The sequence below is a fragment of the Dendrobates tinctorius genome, unplaced genomic scaffold (genome assembly GCF_039654945.1).
Source record: "Dendrobates tinctorius isolate UK_male_01 unplaced genomic scaffold, ASM3965494v1 ptg000016l, whole genome shotgun sequence".
Classification (NCBI taxonomy): Eukaryota; Metazoa; Chordata; class Amphibia; order Anura; family Dendrobatidae; genus Dendrobates; species Dendrobates tinctorius.
The window spans coordinates 78,571,945-78,595,043 of NW_027361684.1; the positions used below are offsets into that span (position 1 = coordinate 78,571,945).

Here is a 23,099-nt window from a genome sequence, read left to right on the forward strand (position 1 = left end):
AACTGAGCAGATTGATATACAGTTTTGTGAAAAAAAATACAGTACATCTGTGCTTTCATCATTTAATCCTTTCTGCTCTTTCTGGGGTTTTTGGCCGTATCTGTGATTGACAGCTTTCTTTGTATAAGTGTGCATACAAAGGGAACCATCAATAACTGATAGGAATACCACTGTACCAAAAATCTCAGAAAGAGCAGATGATTAAATGATGGAGGCACTGATTATACCGAGATTTTTCTTAAAAAAAATATATATATCAATCTATACAGCTCATGATGTGAACATGATGCCTGCAAATTGGATGACATTTTGCTGGTGACAGGTTCACCTCAAAGGAGTTGTACTAGAATAGAAAAAGGATATTGGTTATTATCTAGAAACTATACCAGACTCAACTATAGGTTCTGTCAGGTAGGGCTGCTCAGTCATGTAGTAGATGCAGAGCTGCATTGATGTACACATAACAGAAGTAGTGCTGCTTCTTAACAAAAGTAGACCTTTTTTCGTAATCTCATAACACTCCTTCAATGGCAACTGACATTTTTTATGATGGCCCAAACATTCATACCCACCAAAATTTTGTGAAAAACGATGTTATGTACAGTTTTATTTATGTATCTATGCTATACCACATATTGCAGTCTTCATTTTTAAGATATACATGAACTTAAATAAACATTGAAATGTACATGTTGCTTGCATGCCAATAATCCTTAGTCCTCGCTTTACTTGATGAGCTTCATGAACTCTGTCATGTTGAATTTGCAGACTTTGAACCTTATCCCTAATAGCGATGTGCAATGATTCTGTAATTTGCATGCAGAAATGCCCATCTGGTTTACATTAAGACCCATTGGACTCAGTTGATTGGAAATAACTCAACCTCTCTGTCGAATGTAATTGTCAGCATATGGATTTGAACATCACAGAAGAGGTGAACAAGTACAAGTGCATTTCAATGTGTTCCTCTGTACAACTACCACCAGGAACACCTAAAACAGATGTGATTTAGTCACTATTTCTTTCCTTTTTTTCTGACTCAAAAAAAAATAAATCGGAATAAAAATGTATTATCACACAATGCAGGAGAGACTGTGTACACAGACATCATGCTGCATAGAGTTGCAAAACACTGTATCAAAGCAATACTGCCATTCTCAGCGACAGACCACCTTTTGGCATTATATCTTATTCATCCAAAATTGTTTCATAATGCACAGTATCTTTTCAGCATTGGGCGCTCCAGAGACAAACATACGCAGCTGGGATACTAAAGCCAGTGCCTGATAGATGCTGCACATGGTTTGCGCAACATGTATCAGCTGACAGGTTCCCTTTAAGAATGGAAATACATACCAGGGCAGTGACAAGGAAATAAAAATTACAAGTAGCCTTGACGTTGGCATACCATTTTACTACTAGAAAGAGTAAACTGATAACGTAATTAATGTTTTGCGTCTGTGCTCATCTTCATCTTTAGTTGTTGTAGGTGCATTCTATTGGAATCAATTCTAAAAGTTATAAACAGTTTGACTATTTGCAATCAAGTCAACAAAATAACAAAATTAAATATCACTAACATGAAGGATTCTATATTTATTGTATTATTTTTTATTGTCTACATATCACTGATTAATTCTCAACCTCCAAAGAGAGAATATTTTCACCCACACTGTCTCACGAGTGCAATCAAACTTACTTATCTCAGATATGCCAACTCAGGACAATTGAAAGCTATTTCCATAGGAAGCCAATTGCCTAATCACTCAGCATGTCTTTTAGTGTCAGAGGAAACAGGAATACCTAGGGGAAATTCATGGGAAGAATATGGAAACTAAATCAGATAATTCCCAAGTTCGCATTCTCAATCAGAATCCCAAAGAAACAGTCTTAGCCTCTTACCGTAATAAATGTCAATGATTAAGCCAAAATTTGAGAACTTCTTTAAATCATATAGTAGAATCATTGTATTATAACTCTACTTTGTATGGTCTGATTGGTGAATTTGCTCCAGATTGTCAGATGAAAAAAAAATCAAATAACGCTTGACAAAAAAACTAATACCTCACGCGTTTCAAAGTAATTAGAACCCTTAATCATTTCCATGCTATGGAAAATAACCATGAGAAGGAAGAAATATGTGGGCTCTTTTCAAGACAATTTTTTTTATATATTTAAACATGAAATAATGTTATTCAGATATTCCCAAATGCTGCCTTATGTTGCAGTTTTAGGCAATTTTTATGACACTAAGGGCTACAAAACAACATTTTGCTGTTAATTTTAAACTCTTGTGTAACAGGAACCCACAATTAGTGCAGGCTATAACAGGAAGGAAGAGTCAATCTTAAATGGCCAATTTCCTCCACTTCCTAATATAATGTTCAGTAATCCTTCCTTAGTCCCTACCATTAAGTATGTTTTCTGTCAGTGCATTCTGCTAAACACTATGCAGTACCACATTGCAATGCTACATAAGGCTACATGTACGTAAAGTATGGACTCACGACTAAACCAGCAGTGACAAGATTTGAATTAGCAAAATCTACCTATTTACTCACTTCTCAACACTTGGTATATTATTTCCAGAGTCTTCTTGGGTGCAATATACAGTGTGTGGTGTAATAACCACTGAGTCCATTAGGGGGTGCTGTGTGGATGTCCCAGGAGAAAGGATGAATGGCAGAATACTGAATGGCCGTTATGTATCTCAAAGTGGGTGGCTTTGGGATGGAGACTTATGTGTTGATCAGCAGTGATACTGCTGAAGTGTTGTTTGAATGTGTAAGGGAGAAGTCACCAGGTAACTAGAGAGATGGGTGAGCCAGGGGGTGTGTTTAAAGCACTATTGTAAAAAGTGTGTAAAGGCTTGAAAGACCTGTGATGAGGTCAGAGTCATGTGACCCAGTGGGCGTGGCTATGGACCATATAATGTGGCCAGGGTAGGTCACATGGGGGTGAATGCTGGGACCTGGTTGGTCCTGTGTGGAATGTCCCGCTGAGATGGGGCTTTCTGCCTGACAGCACGTGTGGACACTGTGTTTAATGGCTGCAAGTGCCTGAGACTTCCCTGGAGGGAATGAATGTCTGCAATATGGAGAAGCAGCCATGAGAGAACCCTGACGGGGTGAGATATAACTGTGAGGCTGAAAAGCCTGCATATTGGACCTTGCTAACAGAGTGAAGCTCTGTCATGGACGCTATGCCGTTTATATACACTCACTGGCCACTTTATTAGGTACACCTGTCCAACTGTGTGTTAAGACTTAATTTCTAATCAGCCAATCACATGGCGGCAACTCAGTGCATTTAGGCATGTAGACATGGTCAAGACAATCTCCTGCAGTTCAAACCGAGCATCAGTATGGGGAAGAAAGGTGATTTGAGTGCCTTTGAACGTGGCATGATTGTTGGTGCCAGAAGGGCTGGTCTGAGTATTTCAGAAACTGCTGATCTACTGGGATTTTCACGCACAACCATCTCTAGGGTTTACAGAGAATGGTCCGAAAAAGAAAAAAAATCCAGTGAGCGGCAGTTCTGTGGCCGGAAATGCCTTGTTGATGCCAGAGGTCAGAGGAGAATGGGCAGACTGGTTCGAGCTGATAGAAAGGCAACAGTGACTCAAATTGCCACCCGTTACAACCAAGGTAGGCAGAAGAGCATCTCTGAACGCACAGTGCGTCGAACTTTGAGGCAGATGGGCTACAGCAGCAGAAGACCACACTGGGTACCACTCCTCTCAGCTAAGAACAGGAAACTGAGGCTACAATTTGCACAAGCTCATCGAAATTGGACAGTAGAAGATTGGAAAAACGTTGCCTGGTCTGATGAGTCTCGATTTCTGCTGCGACATTCGGATGGTAGGGTCAGAATTTGGCGTAAACAACATGAAAGCATGGATCCATCCTGCCTTGTATCAACGGTTCAGGCTGGTGGTGGTGGTGTCATGGTGTGGGGAATTTTTTCTTGGCACTCTTTGGGCCCCTTGGTACCAATTGAGCATCGTTGCAACGCCACAGCCTACCTGAGTATTGTTGCTGACCATGTCCATCCCTTTATGACCACAATGTACCCAACATCTGATGGCTACTTTCAGCAGGATAATGCGCCATGTCATAAAGCTCGAATCATCTCAGATTGGTTTCTTGAACATGACAATGAGTTCACTGTACTCAAATGGCCTCCTCAGTCACCAGATCTCAATCCAATAGAGCATCTTTGGGATGTGGTGGAACGGGAGATTCGCATCAGGGATGTGCAGCCGACAAATCTGCGCCAACTGTGTGATGCCATCATGTCAATATGGTCCAAAATCTCTGAGGAATGCTTCCAGCACCTTGTTGAATCTCTGCCACGAAGAATTGAGGCAGTTCTGAAGGCAAAAGGGGGTCCAACCCCTTACTAGCATGGTGTACCTAATAAAGTGGCCAGTGAGTGTATTGTTGGTCATGGTTTATGATGTTTAATAAACCGCATGGACCGTTCTGAGTCTATGGAAAAGCTGTGCCAGATCTGATTTTGTGGCTGCCAAGCGAGTGATCCCCTACTTAAATGACAGCGCTACCTCACAAGTGGTATGCAAAACTTTGGGTACCCCTGGTCAAAATTACTGTCCTTGTAAACAGTTACGCAAGATAAAGATGAAATGATCTCTAAAAGTTCTAAAGTTAAAGATGACACATTCCCTTTTTATTTTAGCCAAAAAATATATATATTTTCATCTTTCACATTTTGAAAATTACAAAAAGAAAAATGGGCCAATGAAAAAGTTTGGGCACCTTGCATGGTTAATACCTAGTAGCACCCCCTTTTGAAAGTATCAAAGCTTGTAAATGCTTTTTGTAGTCAGTCAAGAGTCTTTCAATTCTCGTTTGAGGGATTTTCATCCATTCTTCCTTGGAAAATTCTTCCAGTGCTGTGAGATTTATTGGTCATATTGCATGCACTGCTATGTTAAGGTCTATCCACAGATTTTCAATGATGTTCAGATTATGGGAATGTGATGGCCATTAAAACACCTTCAACTTGCACCTTTTGAGATAGTCTATTGTGGACTTTGACATGTGTTTAGGCTCATTATCGATTTAGAGAAGCCATTCTCTATTCAACTTAAGTTTTTTATAAATGATGTTATATTTGCATCCAGAATTTGTTCAAACTTCATTGAACCCATTATTCCTTCTACCTGTGCCATTGGCTGCAACACAACCCCAAAGCATGATTGAGCAACTTAATGGTTGGAGATATGTTTTTTTCGTGAAGTTCTGTGCCCTTTTTTCTCCACACATACCTTTGGTCATTGTGGTCAAAAAGTTCTATTTTAACCTCATCGAACCACAGGACTTGTTTCCAAAATGCACAAGGCTTCTATAGATGTTCTTTTGCATACTTCTGAAGCTGATTTTTTTGGTGAGGATGCAGGAGATGCTCTCCTCTGATGACTCTTCATGAAGGCTATATTTGCGCAAGTGTTTTTGAACAGTAGAACATTGTACTACAATTCCAGAGTCTACTAAATCTTTCTGAAGGTCTTTTGCAGTCAAGCGGGGGTAAAGATTTGCCTTTCTAGCAATGCTATGAGCAGCTATCACTTAAATTTTGCTTGGTCTTTCAGGCCGTATCTTGGCCTCCCCTGTTCCTGTTAACTGACATTTTTTAATTACATTTCGAACTGAGCAAAGGGCAACTTAAAAACATTTTGTTATCTTCTTATAGCCTTCTCCTGCTTTATGGGCTTCCACCATTTTAATTTTCAGAGTGCTAGGCAGCTGCTTAGAATAACCCATGGCTGCTGTTTTTTGGAGCAAGGTTAGAAGAGACTGGGATTTTATAAAGCTAGAAAATTTATATCACCTGGCGATTCGTTACGATAATAGTAAACAAGCCATAACCTTGTTTTGTTTGTTTTAATGTTTTATTTATTGAAATCTGCAAGTTACATCCGAAAGAAAGCAATCAACAAAGTAGCTTACAAAATTATTATATACGGTAACCTACAAATTCCACTTTTCGGGAGTTAAACAGATGGTTTGAAATATCAATTCATGGCAAAAACTATTGATATATAGAGGTTTAAGGACAACAACAGCCTTAAAGGAACTTCCAGTAGCAAGATTATCTGGGTTCAAATCTGGGTTCTTCCCATCCACACGCCCCTGCTACATCACATATGCCATGATTTCAAACAAAGATGAAGAAGAACAAAAAAGAAGAAAAGAAAAAAAAAAACAGTATAGGGAGTAAAGGGACAGGAGGTCAAGTAATGAAAGGGAGAAGTTGGGAGATAGGGGTGGAATATAGGGGAAGTAAGGGGAGGGGGGGGGGAGAGGGGAACACTAGGCAACAAGGGTTTCGTCCACTCTGATAAAGCCGAGCAAGGAGGCCACTATAGCCTTATCAACTTCTACTAATGGATCTGAATCGGGTCCATGGGTGCCATACTCTTTCAAAAGCTGAAAGTGAGCCATTCACCAAGGCAGCCAGTTTGGCTACTTGATATAGCATATCTACCTTCTCTTGCAATTGGGATATAGATGGAGTGGTAGTTGTCTTCCAGTTCATAGGTATCAAAAGTTTCGCTGCTGAAAGAATGTGTTGAGTCAACAGAGCAGTATTCTTATGTCCAGTCGGTGACAAAAAATTTAAGAGCACTATCTCCGGTGTCAATGTAAGCTTTTTGCCCACAATTTCCCCGATATAATCCTCTACTAGTCGCCAGAACTGCAGCAGGGGTGGACAGGACCACCACATATGTAAGTATGTTCCCTCCGAGTCACAGCATCTCCAGCATCTAGTAGAAGACCCCGTCTGCCAATAAGTGTTCTGCTGTGGTGTAATATACCATCTGGCGACAATTTTAAAAGAATTCTCTTGTGTTCTAACGCATTGTGATGGGCCATGAGAAGAATTATAAATGTGTGATATTTGATTTGGGGTAAACTTGTATCCCAAATCCTTTTCCCAATGTGTTATATAGGCTCTTTTGAGGCAACAGTCAGTTATATTTAAAATCTGGTAAATAGACGACATTATCTTTTTGGGTTTATCCTTTGTTGCACAGAGAGTCTCAAATGCAGTCAGTGGGCGGGTAACGTCTGCTCCTAAAAGATACTGTGCCAAGGAGTCTCTTATAGAGCCGAATTGTATAAAGGTCAAGTTGGAAAGCCCTGGTTGCTTCTTCAGTTCCTGAAAGGAGGGGAGTGCCCCGTCCGTTAAGAGTTCATCAACCGCTACATTTGCCAGGGAACTGGGTTTGATTAGATCATTGTCTCGGGAATAAGATGCGTGTGGCATTATATCTGCCAACTTGAGTAAGGGGGACAAAGGGGGAACTAGAGTTTTCACCAATCCCTTCCATAATTTTAAGGTAGCTTTGGTGTGTATATTAGGTAAATTTTTGTTTATGTTTTTACAAGGATATGCCAAAAGGATGGATCTCAGGGGATAAGGTGCTAGTGCTTCCTCCACCTCAATCCACTGCTTATTGTTAGGAGACCGCAACAGGTCTACCACTCTGGTAAGCATTGTCGCTTGGTAGTACCTTACTATGTCTGGTGCACCCATCCCACCCCTCGATTTGTTTAATGTTAATGTCCTGTATGCTAATCGGGGCTTCTGCTTTTTCCAAACATATCTGCGGAATAATGTATTAATTTTAAGAAGATACGATTTGGGGATGGTTATAGGGAGCATTTGGAAGATATATATGAACTTGGGTAAGATTAGGCTCTTCAGTAAATTTTTCCTTCCCATCCACGACACATACGAGTCCCTCCATGATTTCATGATGGTTTCTACTGAGGCAATAAGGGGGGGAATATTCTGTTGAAAAAGGTCTCTATCCGATCTTCCTATCTTTACACCTAAATATTTGATATATTGTTTTGGCCAGGTGAATGGGTATGTACTTTTTAGTTTAGCTAAGGTATTCGGGGACATATGTATGTCTAGCGCTTCCGACTTAGACATATTTACTTTAAAATTGGAAATTTTGCTATATTGATCTATGAGATCCATCAATGTTGGGAGTCCCAGCAAAGGATTAGTCATCAAGACTAAGAGATCGTCCGCAAATGCCGCTATTTTAAAGTGTGTCTTATTGATACGAATACCCTCTATTCCCTCATGTATTTGTATGGCCTTTAAGAGAGGTTCCATTGCTAGCACAAATAACAACGGGGATAGGGGACAGCCCTGTCTTGTTCCGTTCTTTATAGTAAATGCATCTGTTGTAAAATCGTTAATCCTAATATGTGCCTTGGGCTTATCGTACATTGCCATTACGGCTGCTATAAACGCTTCAGGTATCTCAAACTTGATCAGCACTTCCCGTAGGTATACCCAGTCCACCCTGTCAAAGGCCTTCTCTGCATCTGTTCCAAGAAGCATCAATGGGAGTTTACGATTTTTTGCGTATTGAAGAAGGTGTAATACTTTGTGGACATTATCCCTTCCCTCCCTTCCACCCACAAACCCGGTCTGATTTAAGGAAATCAAATTTGGCAATGATTTGGCCATTCTTTTTGCCATCAGCCCTGCTAGGATTTTTAGGTCCACATTAAGGAGAGAGATTGGCCTATAGCTACTACATTGCTCAGGATCCTTCCCCTCTTTGTGTATTAGGGATATTCTGGCTGTAAGCATTTGGTTTGGCAATGGGTGGCCTTGTAAAACTGCGTTGCAAACGTTCAATAAATGTGGGAGTAGGAGGCCAGAGAAGGATTTATAGTAAAGTGCTGAGAATCCATCTGGACCGGGCGCTTTCCCCTTCGGGCACTTTGACAGGGCGGACTGTAACTCCCCTAGTGAAAAAGGTCTAGTGAGATATTGTTTTTGGGAATCAGACAAGACAGGCAGATCTAAAGTGCTTAGGAAGGACCTAGTGTCCATGCTTCTTTTAAGTGCGGAATCGGTGTTATCTTCCGGACGGAGATTATATAATTTCTTATAGTAGTCAAGGAATGCCCGCTCCATGTGCTCAGGAGTTTGCGAGCTTAACCCTTGTTCATTCTTGATTGAGTTAATCAGCGTACCTGACTGCCGCTTCCTTAGTTGTGATAACATTAATTTGGATGCTTTGTCTCCATGGACGTACATTCTGTTTTTCCATGTTGCATAGAGCTTAGCAGATCTCGAGTTTAATATGTCTTTAAGTTGCTGTCTTTTTTGTTGCAGCTTCTCTAAGCTATGTTGATCTATTTTATGTTTATGTGTAAGCTCCAGCTGTGATATACTATCATAAAGATCCTGGATTTCTTTTTGTTGAAGTTTATTTAGAAAGGAAGTGATAGATATCAACTCCCCTCTGACAACTGACTTATGTGCTTCCCATAGTATCTGTGAGGAAATTTCTGGTGAAGCATTTTGCTCAAAATATTGGGAAAGCACTTTGTTTATACGTGTCTGTACCTCGGTACTTCCAAGTACTGACTCATTGAGCCGCCATACTCTATGTCGGGGAAAGGCTTTAGATAATGAGAATTTTAACAAAACCGAAGAGTGATCGGAATAAATATTCGGGATTATTTTCGCCTGTTGTATATTGGCAAGCATTTTACTGGATATAAAAATATAGTCTAAACGGTGGTGAGATTTATGAGGGTGGGAGTAGAAGGTGTAGTCTCGGTCAGAGGGGTTTAGATATCTCCATGTGTCAATCAATTGTAGAGATCCCAATTGTGACTTTATTCTGTAAAGATCTTTCGGTGAGAGCGAACTTTTCTGTTTGGTCGTGTCTAGCAAAGGCTCTAATGCAACATTCAAGTCCCCACCCACTATCAATGCACCCTCTCTAAAGCCATCAATTTTTCTCAGTGTTGAGAGTACCCATCTCAATAGTTTTTTATTTGGTGCGTATAAACTGCACAATGTTACAAGGGCACCGTTTAGTAGACCTTTAACAAAGATGTAACGACCCTGAGGGTCCGCCATAGTTTCTCTTAGCTGGAAGGGCACTCCCCTTGCCACTGCTATTGACACTCCTCTGGAACCGGATTGGGTGGTTGTCGCATGAAACCATTTATCATATATCGAGCTTTCAAAGGAGGGCAATTTATCCGGTTTGAAGTGCGTTTCCTGAATAAGCAATACTGCTGCCTGCTGTTTTTTGAATAGTTGTAATGTGTGGCGTCTAGTGTTTGGAGAATTCAGCCCATGTGCGTTAAAAGAGATGAATGTGTGTACCTTATCCGAATCCATCATGTTTCTGTACACAGCAGCATCCTTGCAGCTCACGACGGAGACGAATCCCTGTGCCTATGGGAGTGGGGAGGGGGTCTAGGACAAGTAGACCAGACGAAAGAAAGAAAAGGGTAGAGAAAACAAAAAGGTGAAGAGGGGGAGAACACAATATTAACATTATCCATGTTATTATGTTGCACAATATCATTGACCAATATGCCAACGTACCATAGTTACCTACTGACATTGTTTCATAGAGTGCCAGCTTGAGGAAAATTCCAATCAACCTTATAAACTAAATATGAAATATGAAATGCTCCATTCTAGGAGAATGCCCAGTTTGGGCTGTAACTAGATCTAGGTTGAAACCTTACAACGAATTATTGGATAGATGTGGCAGCAGTGCTTACCCATATTTGGAAAAGCACGCCAACCCCATCAGATTTGCTTCAACCATACTCAATACCCCAACTGGGGTAGACACCAAGAAAACTTAACTGCAAAATCTGGGTCTAACCCAAAGATCAAGTATTGTCTCTGGAGTCCTTAGGAAGCGAGGTCTTTGTCAGCTTCCTTTTCAGCCTTTGTGATTTTGGCGTCAGGGCTATCTGCCACGCCGGGTCATCTGGTAGCGGGTGCAATAGGGTCGCCGAATGGAAGGACTCCAGGTCCGGGTAGGCCTCCAGCTCAATCCCCAAGGATTCACATGCCTCTTTGATGTCTTGTGATGTTCTTGCTGAGATACCTTTGTCTCCATTTGTGATATGTACTCCAAACGGGAATAACCATCTAAAACGGATGCCTTTTTTTATCAATGCTTCAGTGAACGGTTTCAAGATCCTCCGCTTCCTGAGAGTGCTAGCCGATAAATCCTGGAAAAGTTTAATTTGTGAGCCTTCATACGAGATCTCCTGCGCCTCCCGCGCTCTGCGAAGAACTAAGTCTTTTGCTCGATAATCGAGGAAGCGACAGATCACATCTCGTGGAGTTTCCCCTTGAGAAGGCCTCGGACGCAATGCTCTGTGTACTCTCACCAGTTCGATTTCCTGTGGATCTGATTCATTAAGTAGATCTTTGAATATCTCTTGTGTTGCTTTCCATAACGCCTCAAAGGCCACCGTTTCAGAAAGGCCTTTAACTCTTATGTTGTTACGACGTTCTCTGTTTTCATGATCTTCTAGCACCGTGTGAATTGTATGTAGTTGGAGTTCATGGACTTTTAAAGAGTCTAGTACAGCGTTCGAACTTTGTGTCATGGCAACTTGCGAATTTTCCAATGTCTCAAGTCTGTGGCCTTGAAGTTTTAGGTCGTGTTTTATCTCTGCAAGTTCTTGTCCTATTGGCTCAAGAGCTTTAGACAATATACGTTTGATGAACGAACGAGTGACTAAGGCCTCTCTCGCTGTGCTGCCTGTGTCAGAGTCACTCTCCGGTTCAGAATCTGAATCTTCTAATGAGGTCAAATCACGAAGCTTGGGTGGTTTAAGAGAATCTGACGGAACCGTTTGTTTTTTAAGAAAGTCATCCATGTCTGTTTGCGTAGTGGATTTTGTAGGTTTGGGCATGCTCTTTTGCGTTTTTACGCTAGATCTCCCCATTTTTGCAGTTATCTAAAGCAGAGAAGAATAGAGCAGTTTGAAGATTAGAATTCCTCTCGCTGGCTATGAATTTAGCTAATGTTCCATTTTATGCCCAATCTTATAAGTGATAAACAATGGAAAGAGATGTCGTTCTGGCTCTGGTCACTAGATGGCAGTCTATAACCACTTTCTGCTGGTTTTCCAGAAAATCCTCTCTTATATCCGTTCAGCTAGGTATAACATGGGTTAATTAGAAAGCAGATAAGGGGGGGAGGAAAGGTGTAGGGACAGCACTGGTGGGGGGGAGCGCTTAATACAGATCTAAGGCTCCTTATATTACTCCCTTCTCTCCTCGCACCCCTCGGGTCAGACAGTCTCAGGCCCCCACTTGATTAATTGATTATCTCCTTTATTGCTACGGAGTTAGGGAGAATGACCATGCTCTCCTGATCCTCTGTCCCCTGAATCAGACCCCCCTGCTCAAGATACTCCGTCACCTTGCTTCTGTTATTTCAGCGTTACCTCAGCTCCCGGAGACGCTTGATTCCCTCAGATCTCTCTCACTGATTGCAGAGAGGGGAGGAGGCTGAAGCGTGCCGCTGCACGTCTATTCTAGGTCCCGGGCCGCGTGTCTTCTGCAAGCCCGACGGGACTATTTTCAATGCTGCGGCGTGATACACACTCTCTGTAGCCGTCCCCCAGCTATGAGAACAGTAGCGATTTTGTGTGTCCTGGTCTGGGGATTTCGCAATGGTACCTTATCTGCAGGGGAGGGTCAGCTCCGGGGTCTCTCTTATCTGACAGCCTTAGGTCAGGGGTGAAGTCTTCTGCCCGAGGCGATGGTGCTGTTAGCAGTATATCCTTCCGCCACTCCGGCAATCTCCCGCCTGCAGGGCCTCAGTTAGATGAATCCCTTCTTTATCCCGAACGTGACTCACCACCCAGGGTCTATGCGATCCAGTGGGGTCCTGGTTTGGGTTGTAATGCGGGGATGGTATAAAAAGAAGGCTCTGGTGATATTAGAGCCCCTTTTGGTGCATTTGTCCGGGAGCTCAGGTTTCCTGCTTCTTGCTCCACCAACGTTCAGGCTCCGCCCCCCCAACAAGCCATAACCTTAACAGGCTAATTAAGGTGTGAAACCTTGGTCAAACTTATCTGAGCACACAAATCTCCATGAGTGCCCAAACTTTGCATTGGCCCATTTTCCTTTTTGTAATTTTTAAAATGTAAAAGATTAAAATATATATATATATTATTTGTCCAAATTACAAAGGAAATATGTCATCTATAACTTTAGGCCGCTTAGAGATCATTTCAACTGTTCACAATAACAGTAACTGTGTGAATATTTTAGTTGTCCTGTATTATTGGTTATTGATATATGTATCCTTCCTCATAAACTCAATGGGGCTATGGAAAACAACATTGGAAGTCAACTCAAGACAACTAGCACAAGTGACCATCAAATGCGGCATATACAAAGGTGATGCATTGTCCCCATTGCTGTTCTGCATAGGCTTGAACCCCCTCAGTCAGATAATTACAGAGTCTAGCTATAGATACAAGTTTACAAGTGGAAACACCACCTTTACATAGATGACATCAAGCTGTATGCGAAAAACAAATGAGACATCAATTCACTGATTCATCTGGCAAGCATAAACAGCGAAGACATCGGGATGTTCTTTGGACTGGAGAAGTGCGGCTGGTTGGTAATAAAGAGAGGCAAGGTAGTAAAGACTGATAGAGCTGAATTACAAGCAGGGCATATAGCAGATGTACAAACATGCTACAAATACCTCGGCATCCCACATGGATACGGTAATTATGATGAGGAGGCAAGGAAAGCAGCAACATCCAAATACCATCAAAAGGTAAGACACGTCCTGAAGAGCCAGCTCAATGGGTAGAATAAAATCTGTGCCATAAATTCATATGCCCTGCCAGTTATCAGATACCCTGCTGGCATAGTGTGCTTGTCAAAAGAAGAGATGGATGCTGCAGATGTGAAGACATGAAAGCTCCTCATAATGCATGAAGGTCTCCACCATAAATGTAACACCCAAAGATTGCATACCAACAGAAAGGAGGGTGGTCAAGGCTTGATGAGCTTCCAAGCCGCCATCACGGATGAAACAAGAAGTATCCAGGGATACATCAGAAAAATGGCACCAAAAGATGTGATGCTGAGAGAATGCCTAAGGCAGCAACAACAATAGATCTGGAAGGAAGAATGGCAACATGAAGCGCAATGGCAAGACAAGCCGCTGCATGGTATATACAGACAGATAATGGAGGTGACTGACATGGAGAAATCCTACCGATGGCTGCAGAAAGCGGGTACTCCGAGACATCACAGAGGCACTAATCATAGTGGCACAGGATCAAGCACTAAGTACTAGATCCATAGAAGCAGGAATCTACCACACAAGACAAGACCCATGGTGCAGACTATGCAAAGAAAGCTCAGAAACAGTCCAACACATAGTGGCCGGATGCAAAATACAAGCAGGAACAACGTATACCATACATCACAAATAAGTAGTGGGAACTAGCGGGAACATCTGCAGAGTATATGGGCTAAGTCCCCCTAAGTCCAGGTGGGAGACCCCAGAGAAAGTGGTGGAGAATGAAAGGGCTAAAATACTGTGGGACTGCAAGATCCAGATGGAAAAGCAGGTGTTGTATAACCAACCAGACATTGTGATAGTAGACAAGGATCAGAAGACAGCAATGACAATAGATATGGCAGTGCCAAGTGACAGCAACATCAGAAAGAAGGAATATGAGAAGCTGGAGAAATACCAGGGCCTCAAAGGAGAACTGGAGAAGATATGGAAGGTGAAGGCAACCGTGATTCCATTGTTGAAAAGAGCACTTGGAGTAGTGACCCCTAAGTTGGGAATATGGCTACCCAGATCCCAGGAGCAACATTTGAACTCTCTGTCCAGAAAAGTGCAATGCTGGGAACAGCAACTAAGATCCTGAGCAGAACCCTCAAACTCCTAGGCCTCTGGTAGAGGACCCGAAAATAGGAAGGACAAAAAAGACCACCTGCATTGGGGGTGAGGAGGCAGGTTGTTTTAAAATAATAATCAGAATAATCATAATGAGAACCCAAAACATAGAAATGACCCTGATCAAAAGTTTACATACCCCATTTCTTAATACTGTGTATTTCCACCTCTAACATCAATGAGGTATGTAAACTTTTGAGCACAACTATATCTTACTCCCAGCAATTGTCATGATTTACTGGTGAGTGGGTTGGGTGTGTTAAGGGTAAACCTGTTAGGCGTCGGATTCCTGGCACTGCACAGCGGGAATCCAAAGTCAGACATCCTGCGGTCTCTCATTCTCCTCCGACCGCTCAGACTCCTGCTCAGCAATCACGGCGAGCCAGGCATTCCCCTCAGACTCGTTCTGTGAGCCTGGATGTTGCTGCCACCTCTGGTGCAGCAATGGTAGCGCAACCTGCTTTGCAGGGAACTGCTCCAGAGGCTAAGTCCTCGTGCCGTGCTCCTGGGCATGCCCGCAACTTGTCCTCTCAGTGGAGAGCAGGGGTCACATGTGCAGGTCCTATGTCGGATCTGATTGGTCCTTCCCAAAGTACTGGAAGGTCCCGGAAGCGCATGGCTATAAAAAGCCTGCATTGGGGCTCGGCCATGCGCTAGTGTAGCATATTATTCTGTGTGTGTATGGTGATGGATGTATGGACTGGTGTCTGACTCATTATGAAACCCCTACCCTCTGATATTACGAGTGGTGACCGAGTGTGAATAGTCAGCTCCAGGGTTGTGGCAAGCTACACGCCACTTGCTCCACACCTACACTAGCGTCCGTCGGCGCCCGGTCCTCGGCGCCGACGCTTGCGGCTTTTCTCTGCCGCTGCGCTGTGGTAACAGCAACTATTGGTGTTCGCGGCTGCGACGCCACACGCAGGTCTCTGTGACGCTAACAGGGCCTGTGCCTTTGCTTTAGCGTTCAGGTGACGTTAACCCGAGCGCAGTCCCGCACCTACTAGGTGCATCTGCCATTGTTCAGCAGCGGTCTTGTCATCTACCGCACGGTGGACCCCGGGCGGCGAACGCACCTACTATTATTTATACTTGGTGCGTTCCGCCAACCCTAACATTACACTAGCGCCAGGGTCTGGCTGGCAATGGCAGACGTGCAGCAGCTGCAACGCTACATTCGGCAGCTGGAGAGCAGGTTGGCGGCTATTGAGAGCACCAACTCAGCTGCGAATGCTGCGCTAGCTGCTGCTCAGACAGTCGCTGAGGCTGTCTCACGTGCACCCACACTTTTGCCCTCGCCAACAATGTCTCGCCTCCCGCTCCCCGATAAGTTTTCGGGTGATAGTGCCTCCTGTAGGGGATTCTTTAGTCAGTGCTCCATTCAGCTGGAGTTGCTGGCTGCACGGTTTCCTACAGAGCGGGCTAAGGTGGGATTTTTTGTCTCCCTGTTGTTTGGCCGGGCATTACAGTGAGCCACGCCATTGTGGGAACATGATGATCCCGTGGTACAGGGAGCTGCTCAGTTCCTCGCGGCTCTGAAGCAAGTCTTCTTGGGACCACGGGTCACACACGATACGGCTCTCCAACTGTTATCCTTAACACAAGGGTCACTTTCCTTTTCACCCAAACCGGTGTTCCGGGGTACGTTAGATAGTGGGTCCTCCACCTGGGAGGCAGAGGTCACCCTGGATTCCGGGGCCGAGGGGAACTTTATGTCCTCGACTTTTGCCCAGAGACACGCTATCCCTCTGGTGTTACTCTCCCAACCTCTGACCATTAGGGTGGTAAATGGGGCACATTACCATCTCAGGTGACCCATCAGACAGCCCCACTCAGACTCTCTATTTCTCCCTCACATCAGGAGACTCTGTCCCTGCTTATTATGCCCAATGGCATCGATCAGGTGCTCCTCGGAGTTCCCTGGCTTCGTTGCCACTCCCCTCATATTGACTGGGCTTCGGGGAGGATACTGGGCTGGGGCAAGGACTGTGAGGGAAGGTGCCTGAGGGGCAGTGTTCAGGTGGCTTCCACTGAAGTGCCTGCAGATCTCTCCGCGCTCCCCAAACCCTACCACCAGTACGCGGACGTCTTCTCTAAGTAGTCTGCGGAGACGCTCCCGCCGCACCGTTCCTATGATTGCCCAATTGATCTCCTGCCAGGCACAGAGCCTCCCCGAGGCTGTGTTTACCCCTTATCACTCCCTGAGACGGAGGCTATGTCCCAATATATCCGGGAGAACCTGGCTAGGTGTTCCATCAGAAAATCGGTGTCACCGGCTGGTGCAGGGTTCTTCTTCGTACAGAAGAACGGAGAGTTACGCCCCTGCATTGACTACCGAGGTCTCATTGCTATCACGGTTAAAAACAAATACCCCCTACCGTTGATCTCGGAGTTATTTGACAGGTTGCAGGGGGCCCGGATCTTTACTAAATTAGATCTGTGGGGTGCATACAACCTGATCCACATTCGTGAAGGAGACGAATGGAAGACAGCTTTTAATACCAGGGATGGCCATTACAAATACCTGGTTATGCCCTTTGGCCTTTGTAATGCGCCAGCTGTCTTGCAAGATTTTGTCAATAACATCTTCCGCGACATGCTCTCTACCTCGGTGGTGGTCTATCTGGATGACATACTCATCTTTTCGCCAGATTTGACCACCCACCGGAGAGACGTCTGCAGGGTCTTCGACCGTCTGCGGGCGAACTCACTATTTGCCAAGCTGGAGAAGTGCCAGTTTGAGCAGGAGTCCTTGCCGTTCCTGGGCTATATCATCTCGGCCCAGGGGCTGGCCATGGATCCTGCCAAGCTACAAGCAGTAATGGACTGGCAGGAACCCCATTCCCTCAAAGCGGTGCAGCGCTTTTTGGAGTTCGTGAATTACTACCGCCAGTTCATACCACACTTTTCCACACTGGTGGCTCCTTTGGTTGCTCTCACCAAGAAGGGAGCTAACCCCAATGCTTGGTCAGAACATGTCTCCAAGGCCTTCTCGGCTATAAAATCACATTTTGCTGGCGCTCCCATATTACATCGTCCCGATGTGGATAAGCCGTTTATTCTTGAGGTAGACGCTTCTTCCGTCGGTGCAGGAGCAGTCCTTTATCAAAAGGATGCTCAAGGTCGGAAGCATCCCTGCTTCTTCTATTCCAAAACCTTCTCACCGGCGGAGAAAAATTACTCCATCGGTGACAGGGAGCTGCTAGCCATGAAGTTGGCTTTCTCTGAGTGGAGACATCTCCTGGAGGGAGCCCGGTTTCCCTTTCAGGTATATACGGACCATAAAAACCTGGTCTATCTACAGACGGCCCAACAACTGAATTCCCGTCAGGCCAGGTGGTCGCTCTTCTTTTCCCGATTCCGCTTCACCCTCCACTACCTCTCTGGAGAGAAGAACGTCCGTGCGGATGCTCTCTCACGTTCAGTGGTCTCAGCGGAAGAAGGAGAAGCTGAGCCTCGGTTAATTCTCCTGCCGGAGAGTTTTACGACCGTGGCTCCAGTTGCTCTCGAGTCGGTACCACCGGGCAAGACCTTGGTGCCTCCTCAGCTACGGCCGGAGGTCCTCGCCTGGGCACATGCCTCCAGGGTGGGTGGCCATTTTGGTAATAAATGGACCGCCGAACTCTTGGCAAGGTCATATTGGTGGCCACATATGGCTCGAGATGTCAAGGAATACGTGCAAGCATGTGTTTCGTGTGCTCGGAACAGACCCTCTAGACAGAGGCCGGTGGGGCTGTTGTTTCCCCTGCCAGTGGCGGATAGACCTTGGGAGATGGTTGGCATGGATTTCATAGTTGGCCTGCCCAAGTCTGGTGGCAGTACGGTCATCTGGGTGGTCACCGACCATTTTTCCAAAATGGTGCATCTGGTGCCACTCGCACGCCTGCCTTCCGCTCGAGGTCTGGCCACCTTGTTCATTAAGCACGTATTCCGTTTACATGGCATGCCAGAGAAAATCGTGAGTGACCGCGGTCCCCAGTTTGCGTCTCGGTTTTGGAGGGAGCTCTGCAGTTTACTCAGCATCGAGCTAAATCTATCCTCCGCTTACCATCCCGAGACGAATGGTTTGGTCGAGAGAGCCAATCAGACCTTGGTCACCTATTTACGGCATTTTGTCTCTGCCAGGCAGGATGACTAGGCATCCTTGCTACCTTGGGCTGAATTTTCCCTAAACAATGCGGTGGCTGATTCCACTGGTCAGACGCCCTTTCTCCTAAACTATGGTCAACATCCACGCGTCCCTGTCCCGATGCCAGTGTCCTCCACCGACTCCAGAGTGGCAGACTGGGCAGTGGAGGCCCGGGACATTTGGGATCGCACTCAGGATGCTATCCGGGCATCTAAAGAAAGGATGAGGGCATCCGCCGACATGCATCGGCGGCCCGCGCCAAGCTTCTCCCCTGGCGACATGGTATGGCTCTCCACCCGAAACATTAAACTGCGGGTCAAGTCTCCCAAGTTCGCACAGCGATACATTGGACCATTCAAGGTCCTCGAGCGACTTAGCTCGGTGGTCTACCGCCTGGCTCTTCCTCCACATTTGGCAATTTCGGACGTGTTCCATGTGTCCCTCCTCAAACCAGTTAACATGGTCCGGTTTTCTGAGTCATCTGCCGGGTCTTCAGACTTATCGTCTGATGAGTTTGAGGTTAACGCCATCGTGGGGTGCAGGTTTGCCCGTGGCAAAAAATTTTATTTGGTGGACTGGAAGGGTCATGGGCCCGAGGCTCGGACCTGGGAGCCAGTGGAAAACATTCATGCACTGCTCCTGATCGCGGCCTTTGAGCGCAGTGAGGCTCAGAGGGGGGGCCCTAGGAGGGGGGGTAATGTTAGGCGTCGGATTCCTGGCACTGCACAGCGGGAATCCAGAGCCAGACATCCTGCGGTCTCTCATTCTCCTCCGACCGCTCAGACTCCTGCTCAGCAATCACAGCGAGCCAGGCATTCCCCTCAGACTCGTTCTGTGAGCCTGGATGTTGCTGCCACCTCTGGTGCAGCAATGGTAGCGCAACCTGCTTTGCAGGGAACTGCTCCAGAGGCTAAGTCCTCGTGCCATGCTACTGGGCATGCCCGCAACTTGTCCTCTCAGTGGAGAGCAGGGGTCACATGTGCAGGTCCTATGTCGGATCTGGTTGGTCCTTCCCAAAGTACTGGAAGGTCCCGGAAGCGCACGGCTATAAAAAGCCTGCATTGGGGCTCGGCCATGTGCTAGTGTAGCATATTATTCTGTGTGTGTATGGTGATGGATGTATGGACTGGTGTCTGACTCATTATGAAACCCCTACCCTCTGATATTACGAGTGGTGACCGAGTGTGAATAGTCAGCTCCAGGGTTGTGGCAAGCTACACGCCACTTGCTCCACACCTACACTAGCGTCCTCGGCGCCGACGCTTGCGGCTTTTCTCTGCCGCTGCACTGTGGTAACAGCAACTATTGGTGTTCGTGGCTGCGACGCCACACGCAGGTCTCTGTGACACTAACAGGGCCTGTGCCTTTACTTTAGCGTTCGGGTGACGTTAACCCGAGCGCAGTCCCGCACCTACTAGGTGCATCTGCCATTGTTCAGCAGCGGTCTTGTCATCTACCGCACGGTGGACCCCGGGCGGCGAACGCACCTACTATTATTTATATTTGGTGCGTTCCGCCGACCCTAACAAAACCTGGATGGCCTCTTTTTGGTTTTCTCTGAGACTTTTTATAGCCTCATTGTGGAGCCATCCTTTGTCGGTTATACTTTGACCCTCGGCTGAGTGGGTCGACCCCTGTGTGCCTGTGCCTTGTGCCTGTGCTATAGCGTTTTTGTATGGTTCTGACCCGGTTCTGGCCCCCTATTGTGAGTTTGCCTTTTGATTCTGTACTGCGTATTTGCTTCTCTAGTTTTTGACTCTTGCTACATCCCTGACTATTCCTGATTAGCCTGCTCCTTGTGTACTGCGTTGCCTCTCTCATTTACTGACCTCGGCTTGTCTTGGATTTCATCTCCCTCTGGTGCCCCGTCCTTTGCCTGGTGTCTGGTGACCCCTTTCCCCTCTGCTCTGCTCCAGGGTCCCTGTAGCATCCTGCACACATCTCCAGCAGCAAGATGCTAAGCCTTGCCCCCTGTGGTCAAGTGACTGCAGGTCCTGTCAGTACACTCACCACCAGGCGTTCTGTTCACTCTTGCCCTGCTGTATTGCTGTCATCTAGCCCAGCTCCTGGATGCTGTAAGTACAGCTGTCACACACCGTCAGAGGCTCTGGGCTCTCACTGTCAGAGCTACTGAAACCGCTGGTAAGTGCCCACCAGGCAGTTTCTCCTGATAGCAATCAGCTGTAATCTATAGGGAAACCAACAGGGAAGGGTTAATTGCTAATTAAACGAATAGTTTGCACCAGAAGTCTGGTGAAAAACTGTTTTGCGACATTTGGTGTTTTTAATCAAGTACCAGCATCTTTTTAAGTGCTCGAATCTTAGCAAGAAGTGGGCATAGCCAGATTTATGCCAGAAAGGTATTGTAAATTAGGACATAAATGTACTCCAGTCCATTAATGGAGTAAGTGTCCCAGTCTTGTGCAATATTTTTGTGAAAATTAGAAGTTGTGAATAAGTAATACGACTTTTGTCATTTTCATGCCAGTCCTGGTCAACTACGCCAATGAGGAAAGGTCATTGGGTGGGATAGGGCATGGGATAGGGCATGGCTATGTCCACAGCTGTGCCAATAAGGAAAGGGTATAGGTGGGATAGGGCATTGCTATGTCTACAGCTATGCCAATAACAAAAGGGTATGGGTAGGATAGGGCATGGCTATGTCCACCTATTAAATTCATTAAAAGTTACATCTCTTTAGTATCGCACCTTTCTCCTGAAGTACATTTCTAGCACATGGCACTTGTAAGATGTGCCTGATTCAGTATGTGGATTGTGTCTCTTAATTAATGCAAGCTGTTCATTAAGACTAGAGTGAACAATGGCAATCTTGATGTATCAACCCTTATATACGTACTGTACTGTACTCAAGTTCCTACACAATCTTTCATTGAAAAAATGTTGTTCTTAAGCTGTTTTCTTCAAATAAAAAATATTGATAAATCTACCATAGTACTAGAAATACTTCAGTTATCTTATCAGTACGCTCAATACCTAAAATAAACGTTGCAACAAAATAACAAGTACAGAGCCATAGAAACATTCAGAATAACTGCACAGTGCAGAAAAAAATCATCTAACCAGGTGGCTCACGTCAGACAAACTATTTGTTATGTCTAATCTTATAATTGCAGGGATTTAACTTTGTTGTCCCGTGATATTAACAGATGGAGAACAGTAGCTCAGGCACAATGAGGAACGATTTGTCCTGAAACAAATTAACATTATAAAAAAATACATGGAAATCTATATTTCTTAGAACTTAGAAGGGTTGTACAAGGTAAGAGGATGAGTTGCTTTTTTTAGATACAGCATTACATTCACGAAGTCCATGGGCTGTGCATTGTATTATAATTTAGTCCAATTTATATTGCACAGCTAATAAACAGGCTTAGGGCATTTCTAGCATTTCTATAGAAACAAATAAAGTTGATTTCTTCCAAAAACTGCAAATCTTAATCAAAGTGGTAAATCGCTGTTACCATAATGTCGCTGATGTCTCAGTGTGGCAGTTGAAAGCAGTGATCAGTTGCAGTGGTCATGTGGTGTAGTTTTGTGACATGACCACTGCAGGCATGTCAAAAGACTGCATTAATCAATGGACTGGCAAGGCAAATATAAGGCTTAATTTGTTATTTTTACAAAGAACAAGACTAAGGACTTAAGAAATTTTAAGAATCATGTGTGTCATCTGGCACTATCTTTGTGACTGTGTAGTCAGTATGCCCCTATTCCAAATCCATTAAAGCTATACAGGATTATTCAAACACAATCTAATTTAAGTATGCTCCAAGTTTGTTATCAATCCAACCTTGTCTTGTTGTGAAATGAATGGATTCTGCACAAGAATGTTTCCTTTAGTTGCTCCGAATTCATTAGTGATGGTACGTGTCAGCATGTTTCTGTTAGAGCAATATACACTGCCAGATGTGGGAGATATCATTAGTACTATTAAGCTAAGTATTTCCTTTAATTCATCATGTAATGAAAGGGTGTGAGGTCCACATGGCTCTTCTGGCCTGAACAACATGCACTATTCTGAATAATGACTACTTTCCACTCTACATTTGCAGAATTGGACATGCTTGACTTCAATAATGTATCTTTTATAATGTCCGAGCACTCTTTAGTATCACTTTCTTTAGATAATGAAAGAGTAATAAAGAGAGCACAATTAGCCTCTTATCCTCCAGG

General features: G+C 44.8%; 1 protein-coding gene across 1 annotated transcript in view; it reads right to left on the bottom strand.

Annotated features, from left to right (window-relative positions):
- Positions 1-23,099, bottom strand: part of ANOS1 (anosmin 1) — a 309,454-nt gene that overhangs the window by 122,144 nt on the left and 164,211 nt on the right. The window lies entirely within an intron of this gene.